General features: G+C 58.7%; 1 long non-coding RNA gene across 1 annotated transcript; it reads right to left on the reverse strand.

Annotated features, from left to right (window-relative positions):
• Positions 1-4,863: 4,863 nt before the first annotated feature.
• On the reverse strand, positions 4,864-8,212 carry LOC144369116 (uncharacterized). Its single transcript, XR_013428565.1, has 2 exons — positions 6,605-8,212; positions 4,864-6,268 (listed from the first exon to the last, which is right to left on the reverse strand). It is a non-coding gene; the product is annotated as an uncharacterized LOC144369116 (long non-coding RNA).
• Positions 8,213-12,352: the final 4,140 nt, after the last annotated feature.

The following is a 12,352-nucleotide window of genomic DNA, read 5'->3' on the forward strand; positions in this document are numbered from 1 at the left end:
GGCTAGACCCAGGGTCCAGAAGAGGTAATGAACAGAGGCCTGCTGCCCCTAGGGAGTGGGGACGCTCTCCTGTCCCAGGTCCCCATGGAGGGACATGCTATGCAGGGACTGAGCTAAACCTGCTCGGGACCAGGCTCAGGGGGCCTTGGACGAGGCCACAGCAGGAGACGAGGCATCTCTCACGCCCACACTTTCATAGTGTCAGGGTCAGGGTCAGGGTCAAGGTCAGGGTCAGGGTTAGGGTCAGGGTTAGGGTCAGGGTTAGGGTAAGGGTTAGGGTTAGGGTCAGGGTCAGGGGTTATGTTTAGGGTTAGGGTCAGGGTAAGGGTCAGGGTCACGGTTAGGGTCAGGGTCAGGGTCAGGGGTAAGGGTCAGGGTTAGGGTTAGGGTCAGAGTCAGGGGTTAGGGTTAGGGTTAGGATTAGGGTCAGGGTCACAGTTAGGGTTAGGGTCAGGGTCAGGGTCAGGGGTTAGGGTTAGGGTTAGGGTTAGGGTGAGGGTCAGGGTCAGGGTTAGGGGTTAGGGTTAGGGTTAGGGTTAGGGGAGCAACCGCCCTCTATCTTGGGGGGCAGCCAGAGTAGGGAAAGAGACACCCCAGCCCATGACACAGGGGACAGAGGCTGCTGAGGTGGCTGGAGCCCGGGGATGGGGTGTGGAGTCTCTGGTGCACTGTAATGACCTTGGTGGCCCCCACCCCTCCACACCAGACGGGGCTTCCTCTGTCTCTGCCACTCACCTCACAGACAGATAAGGAAGATCACCATTTCTGAGTGTCGACCCTGTTTACTCTGTTCCTACTTCCTCTCTGGCATTTAATTTACAGGGCCATGAACCACATACAGAGTGAGAATAAGGCAATCTGTTGTCAAGAGGTAAAGGAGTCAACAGAAGAAGGCCCCAGACGTCGGCGCTGTGGACACTGGCGCTGTGGGAAGGTCAGGCTTGAACGATGCCCTGGTCACAGGCTTGTGCTTGATAGAAGGTAGACAGCTGAATGAACAGGAGGGAATGCCAGCAGAGGGTGGACCACAACCATCCAACGGAGTCAGAAGTAGCTGAGACGAGGTTGCGGATGGGCAGCAACTGCTCAGCCTTTGCCCAGTGTCCGTGGCTTTCATCTGTGGCAGGCCCTGCCCTGCCCCACCTCCACAGGGGTTTGGGGGTTCCAGGCTGTGGTCTGTTGGCCCCCTTGTTTCCAGGCCTATGACAGAGCGAGGCCACTCACCTCACAGACAGGAAGCAAGAGAAGAGGGGGATAGTGTCCACAGTGCACCCCAGGGCACACCCCAAAGACCCAGAGACCCCCTGGGCCCCGCCGCCCCCAGGTTCCACCACCTCCAATGCTCCACCTTCAACAGCACCGCCTAGGTACCAAGTCTAGCACATGGGCCTTTGGGTCATTAGGATCCATTTTGGAGGACGAGGACCATGTGTCTCTTGTTTCCTCTGCTGGGCCCGGCGTTCAGGGCAGGACCAGGCTCACAGTAAACCCACAGCCAGGAAGGTGCCCGGGACTTGCTGGTGGGAACACGGGCAGCTGAGTGCACTTCTTCCCTCTAAGTGGCCCTGATAGGACTGCTGGGCTCCTACTTCACACGAGGGGCAGCTTTAGATTCCTCCCAGTGAGGCTGCGTCTCTCCCTCACCTTCTCTGCCTCCCAGGTGGACACTCAGCCACTCCCTCGCCTTCTCTGCCTCCGAGGTGGACACACAGTCACTCCTTCACCTTCTCTGCCTCCCAGGTGGACACTCAGCTACTCCCTCGCCTTCTCTGCCTCCGAGGTGGACACACAGTCACTCCCTTACCTTCTCTGCCTCCCAGGTGGACACTCAGCCACTCCCTCGCCTTCTCTGCCTCCGAGGTGGACACTCAGCTATGGAGACACCGAGGCCACAGACTGGGGAGAGGCCAGCATGGGCCATCCAAGGCCAGAGAGCCTGCCCTGGCAGCCACATCTCAGCCCCTGCACTGGACTGTGTCCATACCACAAAACAGCAGTCAGTGTGAGTGTCCTGGGGGAGCCCTGCCCTCTCCAGTTGCTGAAGAGCAGAGTCCGGAAGACCCAGCCTGCAGCACCAGTGGGGAGAGAAGGGCCGGCCACTGTGGGCCTCTAGAGCAGCGCAGGCCCTGCACAGCGCCTCCTGCCCATTAATCCCCCAACTGTGCTGGAGGGAGACCCCACGGTGCCCCTTCATGCTGACGGGAGGCTGAGGCTCAGAGAGGCTGTCAGGGTTTTCTCACAGGCCCCAGTGGAGTGTGGGACTGGTTTCCCGCTCCTACCCTCCTGCTGAGATGAGAGGGCAAGAGCTCCCAGGGAGACACAGACACAGCACCCCCACAGGGGAAGGTTGGGGACAGCGGGGACGCAGGCCAAGCAGGGCCACTGCACTGCCGGAGCCTTAAAGCCAGCATCACGGTCCCCTGGAAGAGCCCAGACCTCTGAAGAGGTCCCTGCAGCGGCTGCCTGTGGCCCCTGGTCCTCGGCTGGAAACAGACTGTCCTGAAGGGAGAGGAGGTGCCCTGCCACCGCAGAGGGAGCCTTGGGACAGGAGAAGACTGGCTTCCTGTGTCGGGCCCGTTCCTCCCCAAACCCCGGGGGCTGATCTAACTGTAAAATGAGACTGTCAGGCTGCCTGCCCTTGTCACTGTGCTTTTGACGTCACCACCATCACCTTGAATTCAGTTTCTAAGTTACACGTAGAGTCAGTTGGGTCTTTCGTGGCCAGACGACCCTAGAAGGCAGGTCACAAGACAGACTTTGAGGGCACTCGGCCTGGGGTCCCTTCCACAGTTGACTCCAAATCCAGCTGGCCCTGAACCTCACAGGCACTGTTCCCCCGCCCAGTGCTTCCAAGGACGCTTCACCTGGACTGAGAGCGGGGGTCCTCTCTTTCTGGAGCAGGTAATGACACCCAGGTTTGAGTTGAACCCCGTTTCCCACTTGTCCCCAACGACCTCCCTCCTGGGTAGTCATCTGGCCTCTTGGCTTTGGGTCTTCTCTCTAAGAGGGAAGAGTGAATGGTCCCCACACTTCACAGGGACTGTGGGAGGTGACCGGGGTCTGAGGAGGGTGCTGCCGTCTGGGAGGTCTTGATTTTGGAGGAGGAAAGGGACTGTGTCTGGCTGGATCTGGACTGTCCCCAGAGGCTCATGTGTCAGGTGACACAGCAAGGTTCAGGTGGAATGACTCACCTCATAAGTGGATTAATCCAGTACATGAGTTAATAGTCTGAATGGACCCCTGGGTTGTAACTGTGGGTGGGGGGTGTGGATGGAAGATAGGTCACTGGGGGCCAGGCCTCCCTTGAGGGTCATGTCTTGTTCCCTGGTGCGCTCTCTCTCTCTCTCTCTCTCTCCTTCCAGCTGCCTGGAGTTGAGCGCGCCCTCCACCATGCTGGTCTGCTCCCCTCAGACCCTGGGCAAGGGAGCCAGCTGACCATGGACTCCGAAGCCATGAGCCCAAGTTAACTTTTCCTGCTCTCAGCTCTTCTTGCCGGTGACTTGGTCACAGTGGGGACCAGCTGACTAATAGGCTTCCTCAACAAAGTGTCCTGAGCTGAAGCTTGGCAGCTGGCATTTATCTCTCCCTGTAGGAGGCCAGGAGTCCAAGGTCGAGCTGTCAGCCGGGGCCATGCGCTGTTCAAGGCTCTGGGGAGGGGTCTTCCTGGTCTCTGCTGGCTCCCGGTGGCTCTGCCATCCCGTGTTCCTGGGGTTGGCTGCCTTGCTCTCATCTCTGCTCTGTCTTATCACAGCCTCCTCCCTCCCTGTGTCCTCTCCTCCTTTTACAAGGACAGGATTTGGGGTGCTCCCTGGTACAGGATGACCCCATCTTCACTTCGTCACATCTGCGGAGACCCTAAGTGAAACCACATTCATGGACTCGGCAGTTACAGCTGAACCACAGCAGCAAGGTGGCCTCGCCAGCACCCTGGAGCAAGAGCTCACCTGGCTGCAGGTGTGCCAGTCACTCGGTCTCAGCACTGGGTCTGCAACAATTGGAGGCTCAGAATTAAGGGACCCATGCCTCCCCTGACCCCACAGGCCCTTCCTGCACTTGAAACACAGCTCCAATTAGGTGACACGAGTGCGTAGCGGGAGGCTGTCCCCAGGGACAGCTGGTCTAACGGGCAGATGAGAATGATGTGCAATAAGTACAGGGATCATGAGCGAGCACGCGGTCTCCCCAGGCTGGAGGAAGTTTCCCCCGCTGACCTGGCCTGCTGCACGCCTTGGCTTGGGCGGGCTCTTGCTGCTGACTGAGTATGGCGGGTCTCAGGACAGACCCTCTCCACGAGGGAGCTACAGAGGCACACCCTTCCCCAGCACGGACCCTCTGTCTACCACATCCATCTCCTTGATGCACAGGCAGGCCCTCGACCCCCCGCAGACCCCCATGGCACCCCATAAAGCATCACGCTTTCCTTGGAAGCCTGCGTGCATTTTCACACCGCGTTGTGGACCGTGAGGGTCGTGAATGGAGGCACCCCTGCCCCCGGGCCTGGCTGGGTGAAGGTGGTGGGCTGTGCCCTCCTGTGCCCCCTGCACTCTCCTACGCGGCTCTAGCCTGGTTTGGGTGTGAATGACTCCACCTGCACCGCCTGAGGAGGCCGAGGGGGAGGTCGTGGGCTGCATGTTTAATTCACAGTGCGAGCGCGAGCAGTCGATTCATAATTCAGACGCTGCTGCCCTAAATTAGGTGCACCTTCTGAGCTGAGTGAGATGGGAGATGGGAGCCCTTTAAAGAAAACCCATAAAGTCCCCGTTTCCCTCCCTCCGACAGAGTTCTGCTCTCCTGGGCGACTCTTCAGCTCTTAGAGAATAGCATCTTGTGAGTAAAAGGAGGCAGTGAAAATGGAAGAAGAAATTTAAATATGAAACTTTAATTAAATCCCTCTTTGATCATTCTCCCCAGAACCAGCCGAGGGGCTGCTCCGTTCAGCCATGAATCCCATCACCCCTCGGGCTAATTAGGGAAGGGATGGCCTGCCGGCTGGGGGCGGGGAGCCTCCTGACCCCACAACAGCTCAGGGGAGCCCTTCTGACGGGGGAGAGGCCAGCCTCCGCCATCTGCCCGTCCTTGCGAGTCTCACAGATGAAGTGCTCTTTGTGCCCCCTCAGGTCTCCCAGCCCAGGGACTCCCCAGAGAGGGCCAGGCATCCAGGGGTGAAGGTCCCCAATAGCTCTGGTCCTGATTTTGCAGGGCCAGAAGGGTTCCTTTTACAATTTTTAAAAGTGCTTCTCATTGACATGCACTAATTGTGCGTGTGTCTGAGGCTCGGTGTGATAATGTCATTCGCATGTTTGATGCCTAAAGGTCAGATCAGGGTAATTAAGGATTTTCCTATTTTAAATCAGCTCCCTGCATCCTGTTGCAGACACCTGCATTCCTGGGGGGATGACACAGTGGACAACCAACAGGTCACAAACGGCCCCACAGACACAACATCTGGTCTGGGACATTAGCCCAGCCCCCATGCTATGTCACCTCATCGGTCTGAGCCTGCTGCCCAACAGACAGAGCTCAGGCTGTTTAGAGGGAGCGCACACATGGGACACACATACACACAGGACATGCATATACATGGGACAGGCATACACACACACACACACACACACAGACACGTGTACGTGGATATTTGCACAGAGGTACACACACACCCAGTGACACACGTATACAGACGCCCCACACACATGTGCACCCACCATGGATTAGGTGCCAGCAGCATCTTCAGGAAGTGCCACCAACCCCCCTCGTTTGGGTGTCGTGGTCAACCTCATCGGACGTGACCCTGGGAAGTGTGTGGCTCTGCCTCGGAGAGGGCGGGTCCCCACAGGGGAAGGGAGCTCTGCAGGGCAGGAGCAGTGGGGGAATTGGTGATGTTACCAATTTGTGGGAGACCAAAGACTTTCCTTAAATGATTTAAGAGAAAGTATTTTGCTAAGTAAACCATGTTGCAAAGAATTTCAGGAGCACTGTTTAAATTATTAAAAGAATCAATTGTTTCCCAGCCCTGGAAGCACCATTTGGATATGATTAATAAGACATCACAAATTATTCCACACCATTACTGCAGGGCCCCGTGTTCCTGAGCAATTTTGTTGGACGATGTCTTTGTTCCATTAGTTTGGGGATAAAAAGAATATAACTAGAATTTTTATTTGAATCCTGGAAGTTCAACTTTCCTCAGGTTGAGGTCTGCTCTCCGTCTTCATCGACTGACTGGAAGAGCTCCCGCCTCCGTCAGCTCTCCGCTGCTGGGACAAAGAGCCTGAGAGAGCAAAGTGAAAGGAGGAAAGGTTTACTTACTGTCGCCATCCCTTGCCCGCGCAAGGAAGACGCAACTCGGGAATCTTCCTTCAGCGGTTTATTCAGGCCCTTGATATTTCTTCTACTACTCCCTCGGATGCCCCTCCCAGCCTTAATGTAGCATCTCAAGCCCCAATGCGAAGCTGCCACGTGGAACTTTCTCATAGGGTGCTGAAAAGCCATGCGTCAACTCTCCCAAATAAGGAGTTGTTTGTCACAAACCACAGCGGAGCCAGCGCCATCTTGTAATGGCGACCATAATCTGCATAAGCGGCAGAGGCGGCTCACCACAACTTACCATGGCTCCTGGCTTCCGAGGTTCCGCTGTGGCCGGTTGGGCCTGCGGGTTTCTGCTGCGTGGGGCAGAACATCGTGGCTGGAGTGTGCCGTGGAGCAAGGCTGCTGGCCTCACAGGGGCCAGGAAGCCAAGAGACAGAGGGAGCGGCTGGGGCCCCCAAGCCCCCAGAGAGGCGCACCCCAGAGCCTCGCTCCTCCCTCCTGCCGGTCCCCACCTCCTTGGACCAGCCACCAGCTGGGACTCCGGCCTCCACACATGGGCCTGGGGGGACGTCTGTGGATCCACTGTAGCCATCTGTGTGCACACCAGCCCCAGGGAGTGGCGTGAAGCTGTGGTGGCTGTATGTCCCTGGGACGCTCTGGGCTGACCAGGCATCCTGGGCTGGCCTTGCTGGCCTCCTGCGGGGTGGCTCCTCCAGGGTCAGCAGGGCTGGGCTGGGCTGGGCAGCACCACCTGGGCTTCTTTCTCCAGTCCTCCTGGGCAAGGTGGTCTCAGGAAGCACTCAGGACGAAGGCCGAGGCTCCTTCCTTGTGGTCACGTCACTGGTCAGCGGGGCTGGGCCGCGGTGGCCAGGGGTCTGGCTAAGCCTTCTTTCTGGGTGAACCTGTGGGTGTTTCCAGATGACCTGCCCTGAGCGGGGGAAGGCGCCATCGCTCTCTCGAGGGCTGGAGCTGGACATCAGTCTTCTCCTGGCCTTGGACTGCCAAGACCCAGACTGCAGCTGCCCCCCTAGACCCGGGCACCAGCTCGCAGGCAGAGGGGCTCTATCCCCATGGCTCATGTCCACAGCTCCAGGGCTGCAGGGACCGTGACCTCTGCATGCGCGTGCGCGCGCATGTGTGTGTGTACATGTGCATGTACGTGTGTGTATGTGTGTGTACATGTGCGTGTGTGTACGTGTGTGTACATGTGCGTGTGTGTACGTGTGTGTGTGCGCGTGTGCGTGTATGTGTGCGTGTGTCCTGTGGGTTGTTTTTCTGTGGATCCCCGACTTAGGTAGCTCCTAAATCCACTTGTCATTTCCCCACACCCCCGAGGTTCAAGGTGAGGGGAAAGGGACTGCACCTCTTAAAGGGGACTGGTGGTCATATTTAATCCCCCACAAGCATTAGCCCACACCTGCGGTTCCTTGGTGAGCAGAGAGCGCTGTGGTCTCTCCAGACCTTGATACTGCCCAAGCTCCTCTTGGAAACCACCACAGAGGAGTCTTTGGAGAAGTCCCCCCAGCAGTCCAGAATGTGCAGGTTTGGAAGAAAACTTCAAGGAAAATTACTTTTTTTTTTTTAAAAGGATCCTTTCTGCATGAAATGAGGCTTTGGTCAGGTTTTGCTCAGAACTCCTTCCCCGGGTGCTGTCAGGTGAGCCCAGAGGACAGAGGAGCCAAGCCCTTACCGCAGCATCTCCTGGCTGTGCGCTGGGCCGGCTGACCTCGAGCCCCAGGCTCACCATCTCAGAGCACCGCGGAGGGCCAGGTGGGCTCCCCCGCGGCCTTTGTTAGCACGGCAGCCAGACGGGGTGGTTGGAGCAGCAGAGACTTAGGGCCTCACAGTTCCAGAGGCTGAACCTCAGGATCACAGGCTGGTTCTCCCGTGGCTCCTGTCTGTTGTGGGGTCCCCATCCTGTGAGTGCAGGAGCATTCAGAGGCAAAGTGACAGGACTGTGCGGGCTGCACTCTGATCTGTCCACCCAGTCTGAAGGGCCTGACTGGGGCAGGTGGGAGGGGCTGGAGGAGGAGGCTCGCGGGGGCTGCCTTGGAATTGTCCTCTGCCCCTTCCCCTCTCTGCTTCCCAGTCACCCTGAGCAGAGAAGAGCTCCTCAGCCTGCCATCCCCCATGATGGGCTGCCTCACCGAGCCCAGGGCAATGGGGCTGCCCTGCTACTAACTGGATCTCTGAAACCTTGACGCAGAACAAACTTCTCTGAGTCGCCCTCGTCCGGACCTGTGGTCCCAGGGACAGACCACGGCTAACACAGCAGCGTCTTCTCCCTGTATCCTGACTCTGCCGACTGCTTTTCTTTTCTTTTACATTTTACACACGTTACCGGGGTGCAACCCCCACAGCCCAACACCCCCACGTGTACACACCACAGAGTAGTTCAACCATCTCCCCATCTTGAACGCTCACTCCCAAACCTGGCACCCTGGTGGCCACTTCTCCATCCAATCCCCGGCCCCAGCCCAGGCAGCCTCCGGTCCATTTCTGGCCGTGTAGACCTGCCTATTCCGCCCACTTCACGTACACACAGCCGCATACCAGGCTGCCGTCCAGGCCCCTGTTTCCTCTAGCTTCCCCCCTGCACTGGGCCAGGACTCCTTCTCTGGATGGCCAAGTGACAGTCCACAGTGCACACTGGGCACAAGGACTCGCAAGCTCCCTGCCCTTTCTGTCACCAATGGGTTCTCCCCTAGCTCCCTCCTTCCCTGCGGGCTGGGACAGTAGCGTCATGGCAGACCCCGCATTCCTCCCTGTTCATCATTCTGTCCTCACAGGCCCCAGGCCAGAGTCAAGGACACAGCTATGAAGAGCCCAGTCCCTCCTCCAAGCCTGGTTGCCCAGTGGGCAGGAAAGCCGTGAGGGGCTGTCACAGTGGGCTTGGGAACGCGGGCTTGTGTCCTTGGATCCCATGGGCGAGCTGGGTCCCTCACCCCGGCCTTCCTCCCTGTCCTGGAGGACAGCTGGTGGGCACAGGCTTGCTGTCCATCTCCTTCCTGTCCTGGACAGACTCTCTTCCTGTGCAACGGATCTGACCACCACCTCTGCTCCAAGCTGTTGGTGGGGACAGGACTCCCACCTGATGCTGGAGTGGCAGTGGGATCAGCAGCTTGTGAGTCACCAGACTCACAGCCAGGGAGGAGCACGGGCTGGCCATGCAGAGCCACACGGGGTGCAGTTGGGGCAGAGTGACCAGGCAGGGCATGGGAGGCAGGCCTCGCAGTGACAGGGAGGTAGGATGTCCCTGGTCCTGGGGGAGCATGTGATTGGCTTGTTGATCAACTTTGAGGGCTCGAGGGGAGGGGGAAGCTCCCTGGCTGAGGACCAGGGAGGTGTAGCTGGTCAGCTGACCAGGGGACCAGCCGGGTGGGAGGGGAGCTCAAGGTCAGGCCATGGGCTCAGCCTACCAGGCACCTACTGGGGACAGTCCAGCCCCCACCCCAGCCTGCCAGGGAGGGCCTGATTGATGTGGCCGATGGGTGGGAGACAGGACCAAGGAGACCCAAAACCTGGAGATCTCACTCCCTGCAGGTACACCAGAGCTCCGGGCAGCTGGTGGTGGGCATTCCATCCAGCCCTCGAGTCCCCCTTGCTTGGACATTGGTTTTGCAGCCTCTGCGTTCGGCTTGCCGTGGGCTTCGCCCACAGTGCTCATGTGCACCTCCAAAATCCCCAGCTGGCCTCTTCCACCCTGAGGTCAGCACCAAGCCCCAGATCTGGCTGTCCCACCCACGGGGCTGGCTCGGCCTTTCTGATCCCCAACCAACATGGCCCTAGTAGCCCTGGATGTGCAGGAGGTGCCCAGCTGAGTCACAGCAGGGACCTGGGCTAGAAGGGGAGAACCGGGTGCAAGAAGAGGGCTCCCCTTCCCACTAGGCCAGGGCGCAGTCCCCAGAGCCGTCCTGAGTCTGCCTGCTGCCCAGTGCAAGCTCTGGGTCACCCATGGGCTCCTACACACGGTCACTCATCAGGAAAAGGGGGCCCCTGCGTCCCTTCCTGCACAAACCCGCCAAGTTCGGGCCAAGTTGCTTGAGGCTGAGGCTCGGGGCTTTTCCAGAGAGCTCAGGTCAACCAGCTCCAGACTCCACCTTTCCAAGGCGCCATCTGGGAGCTGGGGGTGGGTCCCTGAGAGGCAGGCGGCTGTGGGAACCCAGGACACAGGGGAGCAAGCGCTCACGTCGCGGTCATCCTGCACCTACCAAAGGTGAAGAAGAGCAAGGTTAGTGTTGGGAGCGCAAGTCCCAGGGCGTTCAGGACTCTGGGGGAGTTTCTCTCAGCACCTAGTGTGTGCCAGGCACGGTCCTAGGTCCCGGGAAGAGAGTTCACGGAAAGACGGGGAGGGGAGGGGAACTGCTGTTCACTCAGAGCTGACATTTTGTCAGGGAGACAGACCACAGCAGAGTAAATGGCTAGAGAATGTCATGTTTAAAAGGTGCTAGGGACAAAGGTGAGGGAGGTGGGGTGGGCGCTGCCATCCTGGAGGCCAGCCCAGGCAGAACCCCAGGAGGGGCTTCTCACAGGAGCCCTGGAGGCCGAAGGAGCAGAGCCCTGTGGTCCTGCCCACCACAGGACGGTGAGTCCTCTGCCCTTTGCAGTTGGGCTCAGGAGAGGTGGTGCCCCAGCCACCAAAGACACCCTTTCCAGAGACTTCCAGGAGAAGATGGAGGTGGCTGGACTGTGCCCTGTGGCAGGAATGTGTAGGGGACCCTGGCGCTCTCCCTGGCCATAGGAGAAGGAGGGTGCTGGGGGCCAGAGAGTTAAAATACCCAGCATGTCCCGCTCCTGCGCTCATGAGCCCTGTCCCGTGCCTGCCCCCAGGGGGACTGTAGGCTGGGCCACTCCTGCTGTCCCAGGCTGTGGTCACTGTTGCCGAGTCTATGACAAACACGTCTCCCGTACATCTGGGTTGTTTTTCCCCTTCTTGGGGAAAAGAAATTTCTTATTTCTTTTAAAAGTCTATTAATATCGATTTGGTAGTTTTCTCTGTCCCATGTGGAGCGACGCATTTTCTCCCAGGTGTCAACGTGCAAACCCTCGCTCGCCGTGTGTCTGTGGTCTCAGCCTGGCTGACCCACAGCCTCCTCCTGCCTCCCCCTCCTTCCTCCTTCAGGCCGGCTGACTGCAGAGGGCTGGCTCTCAGCAACAGAACTTCCCGACATCAACAGAAGTTCCCGGCATCTGGTGCCTGCCCTCGGGAACATTCTGCCCTTCCTGGGAACAGGCCTCTGTGCTTGCCGCAGTCTGATTTGACTCCCACAAGCCCCAAGGCTCCACCAGGTTCAGCAGGATGAGGACCACAGGCCAAGTGGGGCGGCAGCACCTGCCCCTGGCTCCCCAGGTCTGGAAGAGACTTCCCCTGCATGCAGGATGCGGAGACGGCGGACCACACCGGTGAGGGCCGCTCTCCTTGGGAGAGGAAGGTAATTCCTGCCCCTCAGTCAGGTTCACCACCTGTCCTTCCCCTGGTTTCATTTTTCTGAAGCGCTCAATCACATTAAGCTACTAGCTGCAAGCACATTTTAATTTTCCTGCTTTACACTCCGTAATAAATAGTGACAGGGTGATCGTGTGGCCTTTCCCTCGGCCTTCTCCTCCTCCTTGCCTCATTTCTCTTCATCGTGTTGCCAAGTGTCCTGAGGACTTCAATGCAAGCACAAGGCCAGGCGGCAGACTGGAGGGACCTTGCTGCACCTGCTTTGCTGGCCACAGTGTCCCCAGGCAGGGGCGTGGTGGGTGAGAACCCAGGACAGCGACGTCTCCCTGCTGATCTGTGGGCAGGGGCTTACTTGGCCCTGGCTCCTGAGCTCTGCACACCCACGCCTCTTCTCAGGCCAGCTCAGGTCAGCTCAGGCTGCCCACAGGGCCAACTCCTGCCCAGTACAAGCCAGTGGGGGCCCAGGGCCAGGCGCCAAGACCCACCCTGGGAGGTATGGGGAGCACCCAGGGCTTAGCTATGGGGAGCACCAGGCTGGGTGTCTGCTTGATGGAAAAGTGTCCCCAGGCCCCGCCTGTGTGGCTTCACCCAACTTGAATC

This window comes from Ictidomys tridecemlineatus, chromosome 12, assembly GCF_052094955.1.
Source record: "Ictidomys tridecemlineatus isolate mIctTri1 chromosome 12, mIctTri1.hap1, whole genome shotgun sequence".
Lineage (NCBI taxonomy): Eukaryota > Metazoa > Chordata > Mammalia > Rodentia > Sciuridae > Ictidomys > Ictidomys tridecemlineatus.